Raw genomic sequence first — 12,140 nt, 5'->3', positions numbered from 1 at the left:
GTCATATTATGGCTATGTACAGTGTTATAACAATGTGCAAATAGTTGAAGTAGAAAAGTTTATGCCTATCTTCATATTGTACTATCTTCATATTGTACTGTCTTCATATTGTACTGTCTTCATATTGTACTATCTTCATATTGTATTATCTTCATATTGTACTGTCTTCATATTGTACTATCTTCATATTGTATTATCTTCATATTGTACTATCTTCATATTGTACTATCTTCATATTTTCATATTGTACTATCTTCATATTGTACTATCTTCATATTTTCATATTGTACTATCTTCATATTCTACTATCTTCATATTGTACTGTCTTCATATTGTACTATCTTCATATCTTCATATTGTACTATCTTCATATTGTACTGTCTTCACATTGTACTATCTTCATATTGTATTATCTTCATATTGTGCTATCTTCATATTGTACTGTCTTCACATTGTACTATCTTCATATTGTACTATCTTCATATTGTACTATCTTCATATCTTCATATTGTACTATCTTCATATTGTACTGTGTTCATATTGTACTGTGTTCATATTGTACTGTCTTCATATTGTACTATCTTCATATTGTACTGTGTTCATATTGTACTATCTTCATATTGTACTATCTTCATATTGTACTGTGTTCATATTGTACTGTGTTCATATTGTACTGTCTTCATATTGTACTATCTTCATATTGTACTGTGTTCATATTGTACTGTGTTCATATTGTACTGTCTTCATATTGTACTGTCTTCATATTGTATTATCTTCATATTGTACTATCTTCATATTGTACTATCTTCATATTGTACTATCTTCATATTGTAATATCTTCATATTGTACTATCTTCATATTGTACTATCTTCATATCTTCATATTGTACTATCTTCATATTGTACTATCTTCATATTGTACTATCTTCATATTGTATTATCTTCATATTGTACTATCTTCATATTGTACTATCTTCATATTGTACTATCTTCATATTGTAATATCTTCATATTGTACTATCTTCATATTGTACTATCTTCATATCTTCATATTGTATTATCTTCATATTGTACTGTCTTCATATTGTACTATCTTCATATTGTACTATCTTCACATTGTACTATCTTCATATTGTACTATCTTCATATTGTACTATCTTCATATCTTCATATTGTATTATCTTCATATTGTACTATCTTTATATTGTACTATCTTCATATTGTACTATCTTCATATTGTACTATCTTCATATTGTATTATCTTCATATTGTACTATCTTCATATTGTACTATCTTCATATTGTACTATCTTCATATTGTAATATCTTCATATTGTACTATCTTCATATTGTACTATCTTCATATCTTCATATTGTATTATCTTCATATTGTACTGTCTTCATATTGTACTATCTTCATATTGTACTATCTTCACATTGTACTATCTTCATATTGTACTATCTTCATATTGTACTATCTTCATATCTTCATATTGTATTATCTTCATATTGTACTATCTTTATATTGTACTATCTTCATATTGTACTATCTTCATATTGTACTGTCTTCATATTGTACTATCTTCATATTGTACTATCTTCATATTGTACTATCTTCATATTGTACTGTGTTCATATTGTACTGTCTTTGAGCTGGATCCACATGAAGACTTCCGGGTTTTTCAGATCTTTACCTTCAAAAAGAAAAGACCACGCTATGTGTATGCTAGGAATGAATCCATCTGGGCATCATGCTTAAGACAGAACAGACCATGTCAGTACAGTTCAAAGGTCGCAGTCATATCAAATCAGTCAGGGTACAGTTAGTAGCCAAATACAGTTTCATCAGCTGTCCGGGAGGTTTGTCTCAGATGATACCCGCAGGTGAAGAAGCCAGATGTGGAGGTGTATTGGTTGGCATGGTTACGCGTGGTCTGCGGTTGTGAGGCCGGTCTAAAACGATGTAGAGAAATTAACATTTCATTCTCTGGCAACAGCTCTGGTGGACATTCCTGCAGTCAGCATGCCAATTGCACGCTCCTTCAAAACTTGAGACACCTGTGGTATTGTGTTGTGTGACAAAACTGCACTTTTTAGAGTGGCGTTTTATTGTCCCCAGCACAAGGTGCACCTGTGTAACGATCACGTTGTTAAATCAGCTTCTTGATATGACACATTTGTCAGGAGGAAGGATTATCTTAGCAAATGAGAAATGCTCATTAATAGGGATGTCAACAAAATTTGTGAACAACATTTTAGAGAAATAAGCTTTTTTTGTGAGTATGGAACATTTCTGAGATCGTTTATTTCAGCTCATGAAACACATGACATGTTCCGTTTTATATTTTTTTTGTTCAGTGTAGCTAAGATAGTTGACTGAGTGTCATTGATTTGATTTTGAATGAGTTGTGTATCAGGTTAATTCCACTGCCCTGTATGTCTTTATTAAGCTTTTCCTCACTCGACTGTTATGCAACAAAACTATCCTCTGAATTGATTGTATCTAGCTATGCCTCGTCTATTACGAACTGCACCTTGACTGATTTGATTTGACTGCGACCTTTGAACTGTACTGACGCGGTCTGTTGTGTGTAGAAGCATGATGCCCAGATGGATTACTCCGGCACCAGACAGGCCACCTGCTCTTCTGACAGGTCTGTCAAGAATCTTCCATGTCAAAAATGGAGAACAGATCCTTGTGGCGGATTTGAGAGGGTAAGTGTGACCGAAATGATTACAGATCTATTGTGGTTGTTCTTTTGATCACAGTTCTTATCTTTTATTAGTTATTTAACCTAGTTATATATTTATTTCCCCCACCAGGAGAAGATATTCTACCATGTGGTCAGCGTAGTAGGAAAACATGTGATTGTTGGAACTTTTTTTTTCACATTTTCAAACTCACACGGAGGGAAGTATAAATGTTGGTGTTTTATAATTTTCTCTCTCGACCGCAGTCACGAGGGTCCTGTGTGGCAGGTGGCCTGGGCTCAGCCCCATGTACGGCAACATCCCGGCCTCGTGTTCCCGCGACAGGAAGGTGATCATCTGGAAGGAGGAGGAACGGTTCTTGGGACAAAATGTACTAGTACACTGGACACGACTCTTCAGGTAAGAGCCTCTCTTGTAACCACGTAACCCTTAATTACTCCAGGGGCACGGAACCTTGGCTGACCCTGACCCTGTGCTTCAGGGGGTTCGGTTAAAAGGCAAGCAAAATAAGCATTTCTGTGGACTGTAAAGAAAATAGGCAATAATGTATTCTGGGAAATATACCAGTATGTACATGTATATACTGTACTCTATATCATCTACTGCATCTTTATGTAATACATGTATCACTAGCCACTTCAACTATGCCACTTTGTTTACATACTCATCTCATATGTATATACTGTACTCGATACCATCTACTGTATCTTGCCTATGCTGCTCTGTACCATCACTCATTCATATATATGTATGTACATATTCTTTATCCCTTTACACTTGTGTGTGTATAAGGTAGTAGTTGTGGAATTGTTAGTTAGATTACTTGTTAGATATTACTGCATTGTCGGAACTAGAAGCACAAGCATTTCGCTACACTCGCATTAATATCTGCTAACCATGTGTATGTGACAAATAAAATTTGATTTGATGTTAAAGATCTGTGAATTTTGTTGTATGTTATTGGTTGTTATAAACCGGGTGAATACTTACTGGCTGAAAGCTGTGGTATAACAGACCGTATACCACAGAAAAAAATACTATTTACTGTTATAATCATGTTGGTAACCAGTTTATAACAGCAATAAGGCACCTCGGGGGTTTGTGGTATATGGCCAATATATCACGGCTGAGGGCTGTGTCCAGGAGATCAACAGTGGGGCATGAAGAAGATCAGCAATGCACACACAGTGAGAACAACGTTAACGATTTAAATTAATGTACTTTTTCACTGTGTGGTCTGACGTAAAACCCTACAGCTTTCTATTCTCATAACGCTTCGTATGAATAAAACCTGAATGTTTCAGACTAAAGTAGTCAACATTTGAATTGTTTGACATGTTGTGGTCGTATAAACGGGCTTTTTCTTTATTAAACTGTCTGTCAATGTGACTGTGTGTTGTAACAACACAATGTACTCCCTCTGTCCTGTCAGATTGGCTGTAAATGCAGTGAGCTGGGCTCCTACGGTGGTGCCAGGTGGTCTGATAGACCAGCCATCGGGTCAGAAACCCAACTGCACCAAGAGGTTTGTCTCAGGAGGCTGTGACAACCTGGTCAAGCTCTGGAAGTAAGTCAAGGGGGTCTCCTCTGTTAATGTTTAAATGCACAGCACCGTTATAGTTCTATAAAACTAAAGAAAATATTCACTTACAACATGATGAAATAGCGTGAGCCACTTTCATGAAAAGTGTTACTAAATAGGTTAATATGTTAAGTGAAGAATTTTACTAAAATGGCTGCCAGACAGGTTTGTATGTCTTCTTTCTTAGAGAGGAGAATGGCCAATGGAAGGAAGACCAGAAGCTGGAGGCTCACAGTGATTGGGTCAGAGATGTAGGTTGGGCTCCCTCCATAGGGACTACCCAGGTACGTCTCTACTACTATCAGAGAAAAACAGTCTTGTGTTTGATTCAGGCTCATCTCATATGACCAACAAACTGCTGAAGGTCAAATCCAATTTAGTTCATTCCGTCAATTCCAACAATTTGAAAAAGTGGCCGTTTTATTTACAATTAGAGGTGTTTTCGCCCTCAAAATGTCACTTCCTGAATTTAAATGGAGTTGGACACATAACCACATTCGATCATCTTGTAAGGTCTGTTGGGACCCACGCGAACGGCAGTTTAAAATAAAACAGTTGTTTGTTGTGGTCTTGTCTGCTAGTGTGGCTAAGACATTTATCTCATAACAAAAAACTCTCTCTTGCTGTCTGACTGCAGGACGGTTTTCATCTGGACGTGTGACGACCCTTCAGGTAACGAGTGGACGGATAAACTGCTCCACGAGTTCAACGATGTGGCGTGTCAGCTGGTCCGTCACCGGAAACATCCTGGCTGTATCCGGAGGGGACAACAAGGTCAACACACACACACACACACACACACACACACACACACACACACACACACACACACACACACACACACACACACACACACACACACACACACACACACACACACACACACACACACACACACACACACACACACACACACACACACACACACACAGGTCAGGGTTGAAATGTTTACTCTTTCACTAAATAAACCTTTTTAATTTTGTCTTTAATTGTGACTGTCGTTGCCTGTCTCTAGGTGACTCTGTGGAAGGAGTCTATGGACGGCCAGTGGGCTTGCATCAGCGATGTCAACAAAGTCCAGGGAGCCGTATCAACCATCACAGATGGAGCAGCGAGTGAACTACCACCTAGCCTAGTCCCAGATCTGGGCTAACTACCACCTAGCCTAGTCCCAGATCTGGGCTAACTACCACCTAGCCTAGTCTCAGATCTGGGCTAACTAACACCTAGCCTAGTCCCAGATCTGGGCTAACTACCACCCAGCCTAGTCCCAGATCTGGGCTAACTACCACCTAGCCTAGTCCCAGATCTGGGCTAACTACCACCTAGCCTAGTCCCAGATCTGGGCTAACTACCACCTAGCCTAGTCCCAGATCTGGGCTAACTACCACCTAGCCTAGTCCCAGATCTGTGCTAACTACCACCTAGCCTAGTCCCAGATCTGGGCTAACTACCACCAAGCCTAGTCCCAGATCAGTTATAGCTACTACCTAGTCCCAGATCTGGGCTAACTACCACCTAGCCTAGTCCCAGATCTGGGCTAACTACCACCTAGCCTAGTCCCAGATCTGGGCTAACTACCACCAAGCCTAGTCCCAGATCAGTTATAGCTACTACCTAGTCCCAGATCTGGGCTAACTACCACCTAGCCTAGTCCCAGATCTGGGCTAACTACCACCAAGCCTAGTCCCAGATCAGTTATAGCTACTACCTAGTCCCAGATCTGGGCTAACTACCACCTAGCCTAGTCCCAGATCTGGGCTAACTACCACCTAGCCTAGTCCCAGATCTGGGCTAACTACCACCAAGCCTAGTCCCAGATCTGGGCTAACTACCACCTAGCCTAGTCCCAGATCTGGGCTAACTACCACCTAGCCTAGTCCCAGATCTGGGCTAACTACCACCAAGCCTAGTCCCAGATCAGTTATAGCTACTACCTAGTCCCAGATCTGGGCTAACTACCACCTAGCCTAGTCCCAGATCTGGGCTAACTACCACCTAGCCTAGTCCCAGATCTGGGCTAACTACCACCAAGCCTAGTCCCAGATCAGTTATAGCTACTACCTAGTCCCAGATCTGGGCTAACTACCACCTAGCCTAGTCCCAGATCTGGGCTAACTACCACCAAGCCTAGTCCCAGATCAGTTATAGCTACTACCTAGTCCCAGATCTGGGCTAACTACCACCTAGCCTAGTCCCAGATCTGGGCTAACTACCACCTAGCCTAGTCCCAGATCTGGGCTAACTACCACCTAGCCTAGTCCCAGATCTGGGCTAACTACCACCTAGCCTAGTCCCAGATCTGGGCTAACTACCAATTTGTTTGTTGGCTCAGTAAAACGCAGGGCATGAGTCCCAAATGGCACCCTATTCCATATATAGTGCACTACTTTAGACCAGAATCATATTCCCTATATAGTGCACTACTTTAGACGCAGAGCACTATTCACTATATAATGCACTACTTTAGACCAGAACCCTATTCCCTATATAGTGCACTACTTTAGACTCAGAACCCTATTCCCTATATAGTGCACAACTTTAGACCAGAACCCTATTCCCTATATAGTGCACTACTTTAGACCCAGAACCCTATTCCCTATATAGTGCACTACTTTAGACCAGAACCCTATTCCCTATATAGTGCACTACTTTAGACCCAGAACCCTATTCCCTATATAGTGCACTACTTTAGACCAGAACCCTATTCCCTATATAGTGCACTACTTTAGACCCAGAACCCTATTCCCTATATAGTGCACTACTTTAGACCAGAGTCCTATTCCCTATATAGTGCACTACTCTAGACCCAGAACCCTATTCCCTATATAGTGAATTGTTTTTGACCCTGTTTCGCAAATAGGGTTTAACCTTTATATAGGGAATAGTATGCCATTTGGGATGTCGTCCATGCATGGTTGTCATGAAACTCCACTTTCCGCAGCTCCTGAACTTCAAGGTGTTAGTAAATGATTAATAACGAAGTGTTATTTTTACTAGTTTGTTTAATGATACTCGTTTAATGCACAATTATGCAAATGGAGGGTGAAATTAGAATATTACATGGCAGGAAACAGCGTTAAACCTGCTCAGACAAAGATTATACTTGCTTGTCATATATGAAACTGTTGAGATTTTCCAATTGATTGTTGAAAAGCGAGAATGTTACATTTTTGATATTTTCAAAATGATTTTAAAAACAGATCTTCAAAGGGAAAATCTATATTGCTCAGCGGAAGATGTTGGATAAGTGAACATAGTTCACTCAGGACGTTTACCATTGGGGAATAAAATTGCCAGTTCCTGTCAGCTTAACGGGTTGGCTCTCTAGCTTTGGTCTGCTTAGTTCATTTGACTTCAATTGAACCAGAAAAATAACAGCGAGTGGATTGTCTCGCTTCTGGCTCGGCTATTTATTCCATGCCAAAGGCCATATTTGTCTATAACAGATCCTAACAGGGATGAGAAACTCCAGTCCTCAGGGGCTTGATTGGTGACACACTATTACCCCAGCTGATACACACCTGACTCCAGTAATCAAAGTAAACAAAGTGCGTGCCACGTTAAAGAGTGTGCCGTCAGGCACCAGATTGCTATAATATGATGTGGTTAGCTGATATGTAAAATACCTATCCAAGCGTTGTAAGATCTGGGATGCGTCAGCAATGTAGTCGGGCGGGAACGCACTCAAGGTCAGCAACATGGACCTGTGGGAGTGCACCAACAAGGTTTCTGTGGATGAGGAGATCCGGAGCTGATGATGGAGATTGGCCACATCCTCCGAAAGGCACTCCACCATCACCAGGCAAGTTCTCTGCTAAAACCACCAAAGGCAAAAGGAAAAGAGGGCACCAAGGAAACACCTAGAGAGGTGCCAAAGAAACACCAAGGAACACCTAGAGAGGTGCCAAAGAAACACCTAGAGAGGTGCCAAAGAAACACCAAGGAACACCTAGAGAGGTGCCAAAGGCACACCTAGAGAGGTGCCAAAGGAACACCTAGAGAGGTGCCAAAGAAACACCTAGAGAGGTGCCAAAGGAACACCTAGAGAGGTGCCAAAGGAACACCTAGAGAGGTGCCAAAGGAACACCTAGAGAGGTGCCAAAGAAACACCTAGAGAGGTGCCAAAGAAACACCAAGGAACACCTAGAGAGGTGCCAAAGAAACACCTAGGAACACCTAGAGAGGTGCCAAAGAAACACCTAGAGAGGTGCCAAAGAAACACCAAGGAACACCTAGAGAGGTGCTAAAGAAACACCTAGAGAGGTGCTAAAGAAACACCTACAGAGGTGCCAAAGGAACACCTAGGAACACCTAGAGAGGTGCCAAAGAAACACCTAGAGATGTGCCAAAGAAACACCAAGGAACACCTAGAGATGTGCCAAAGAAACACCAAGGAACACCTAGAGATGTGCCAAAGAAACACCAAGGAACACCTAGAGATGTGGCAAGGGAACACCTAGAGAGGTGCCAAAGAAACACCTAGAGAGGTGCCAAAGAAACACCTAGAGAGGTGCCAAGGGAACACCAAGGAACACCTAGAGAGGTGCCAAAGAAGCACCTAGGAACACCTAGAGAGGTGCCAAAGAAACACCTACAGAGGTGCCAAGGGAACACCTAGAGAGGTGCCAAAGAAACACCTAGGAACACCTAGAGAGGTGCCAAAGTAACACCTAGAGAGGTACCAAAGAAACACCTAGAGAGGTGCCAAGGGAACACCTAGAAAGGTGCCAAAGAAACACCTAGGAACACCTAGAGAGGTGCCAAAGAAACACCTAGAGAGGTGCCAAAGAAACACCTAGAGAGGTGCCAAAGAAACACCTAGAGAGGTGCCAAAGAAACACCTCGAGAGGTACTAAAGAAACACCTAGAGAGGTGCCAAAGAAACACCAAGGAACACCTAGAGATGTGCCAAAGAAACACCTAGAGAGGTGCCAAAGAAACACCTAGAGAGGTGCCAAAGAAACACCTAGAGAGGTGCCAAAGAAACACCTAGAGAGGTGCCAAAGAAACACCTAGAGAGGTGCCAAAGAAACACCTCGAGAGGTACTAAAGAAACACCTAGAGAGGTGCCAAAGAAACACCAAGGAACACCTAGAGATGTGCCAAAGAAACACCTAGAGAGGTGCCAAAGAAACACCTAGAGAGGTGCCAAAGAAACACCTAGAGAGGTGCCAAAGAAACAGCAAGGAACACCTAGAGAGGTGCCAAAGAAACACCTAGGAACACCTAGAGAGGTGCCAAAGAAACACCAAGGAACACCTAGAGAGGTGCTAAAGAAACACCTAGAGAGGTGCCAAAGAAACACCTAGAGAGGTGCTAAAGAAACACCTGGAGAGGTGCTAAAGAAACACCTACAGAGGTGCCAAAGGAACACCTAGGAACACCTAGAGAGGTGCCAAAGAAACACCTAGAGATGTGCCAAAGACACAACAAGGAACACCTAGAGATGTGCCAAAGAAACACCAAGGAACACCTAGAGATGTGCCAAAGAAACACCAAGGAACACCTAGAGATGTGGCAAGGGAACACCTAGAGAGGTGCCAGAGAAACACCTAGAGAGGTGGCAAAGAAACACCTAGAGAGGTGCCAAGGGAACACCTAGAGAAGTGCCAAAGAAGCACCTAGGAACACCTAGAGAGGTGCCAAAGAAACACCTACAGAGGTGCCAAGGGAACACCTAGAGAGGTGCCAAAGAAACACCTAGGAACACCTAGAGAGGTGCCAAAGAAACACCTAGAGAGGTACCAAAGAAACACATAGAGAGGTGCCAAAGAAACACCTAGAGAGGTGCCAAAGAAACACCAAGGAACACCTAGAGAGGTGCCAAAGAAACACCTAGAGATGTGCCAAAGAAACACCTAGAGAGGTGCCAAAGAAACACCTAGCAACACCTAGAGAGCTGCCAAAGAAACACCTAGCAACACCTAGATAGGTGCCAAAGAAACACCTAGCAACACCTAGAGAGGTGCCAAAGAAACACCTAGCAACACCTAGAGAGCTGCCAAAGAAACACCTAGCAACACCTAGATAGGTGCCAAAGAAACACCTAGCAACACCTAGAGAGGTGCTAAAGAAAAACACCTAGAGAGGTGCCAAAGAAACACCTAGCAACACCTAGAGAGGTGCCAAAGAAACACCTAGCAACACATAGAGAGGTGCCAAAGAAACACCTAGCAACACCTAGAGAGGTGCCAATGAAACACCTAGAGAGGTGCCAAAGAAACACCTAGAGAGGTGCCAAAGAAACACCTAGAGAGGTGCCAAAGAAACACCTAGAGAGGTACCAAAGAAACACCTAGAGAGGTGCCAAGGGAACACCTAGAGAGGTGCCAAGGAAACACCTAGAGAGGTGCCAAAGAAACACCTAGCAACACCTAGAGAGGTGCCAAAGAAACACCTAGTTAGGTGCCAAGGGAACACCTAGAGAGGTGCCAAAGAAACACCTAGCAACACCTAGAGAGGTGCCAAAGAAACACCTAGAGAGGTGCCAAAGAAACACCTAGAGAGGTGCCAAAGAAACACCTAGAGAGGTGCCAAAGAAACACCTAGCAACACCTAGAGAGGTGCCAAAGAAACACCTAGAGAGGTGCCAAAGAAACACCTAGAGAAGTGCCAAAGAAGCACCTAGGAACACCTAGAGAGGTGCCAAAGAAACACCTACAGAGGTGCCAAGGGAACACCTAGAGAGGTGCCAAAGAAACACCTAGGAACACCTAGAGAGGTGCCAAAGAAACACCTAGAGAGGTACCAAAGAAACACATAGAGAGGTGCCAAAGAAACACCTAGAGAGGTGCCAAAGAAACACCAAGGAACACCTAGAGAGGTGCCAAAGAAACACCTAGAGATGTGCCAAAGAAACACCTAGAGAGGTGCCAAAGAAACACCTAGCAACACCTAGAGAGCTGCCAAAGAAACACCTAGCAACACCTAGATAGGTGCCAAAGAAACACCTAGCAACACCTAGAGAGGTGCCAAAGAAACACCTAGCAACACCTAGAGAGCTGCCAAAGAAACACCTAGCAACACCTAGATAGGTGCCAAAGAAACACCTAGCAACACCTAGAGAGGTGCTAAAGAAACACCTAGAGAGGTGCCAAAGAAACACCTAGCAACACCTAGAGAGGTGCCAAAGAAACACCTAGCAACACATAGAGAGGTGCCAAAGAAACACCTAGCAACACCTAGAGAGGTGCCAATGAAACACCTAGAGAGGTGCCAAAGAAACACCTAGAGAGGTGCCAAAGAAACACCTAGAGAGGTGCCAAAGAAACACCTAGAGAGGTACCAAAGAAACACCTAGAGAGGTGCCAAGGGAACACCTAGAGAGGTGCCAAGGAAACACCTAGAGAGGTGCCAAAGAAACACCTAGCAACACCTAGAGAGGTGCCAAAGAAACACCTAGTTAGGTGCCAAGGGAACACCTAGAGAGGTGCCAAAGAAACACCTAGCAACACCTAGAGAGGTGCCAAAGAAACACCTAGAGAGGTGCCAAAGAAACACCTAGAGAGGTGCCAAAGAAACACCTAGAGAGGTGCCAAGGGAACACCTAGAGAGGTGCCAAAGAAACACCTAGAGAGGTGCCAAAGAAACACCTAGCAACACCTAGAGAGGTACCAAAGAAACACCTAGAGAGGTGCCAAGGAAACACCTAGAGAGGTGCCAAAGAAACACCTAGAGAGGTGCCAAAGAAACACCTAGCAACACCGAGAGAGGTGCCAAAGAAACACCTAGAGAGGTGCCAAAGAAACACCTAGAGAGGTACCAAAGAAACACCTAGAGAGGTGCCAAAGAAACACCTAGAGAGGTGCCAAAGAAACACCTCGAGAGGTACCAAAGAAACACCT

General features: G+C 42.8%; 1 pseudogene; it reads left to right on the top strand.

The window, feature by feature from the left end:
* Window positions 1-2,997: 2,997 nt before the first annotated feature.
* LOC135537327 (protein SEC13 homolog) lies at window positions 2,998-5,446 on the top strand (annotated as a pseudogene).
* The last annotated feature ends 6,694 nt before the right edge of the window (window positions 5,447-12,140 follow it).

This window comes from Oncorhynchus masou, unplaced genomic scaffold, assembly GCF_036934945.1.
Source record: "Oncorhynchus masou masou isolate Uvic2021 unplaced genomic scaffold, UVic_Omas_1.1 unplaced_scaffold_751, whole genome shotgun sequence".
Lineage (NCBI taxonomy): Eukaryota > Metazoa > Chordata > Actinopteri > Salmoniformes > Salmonidae > Oncorhynchus > Oncorhynchus masou.
Note: the sequence above shows the minus strand (reverse complement) of the source record. Positions and strands in the feature narration are given on the sequence as shown.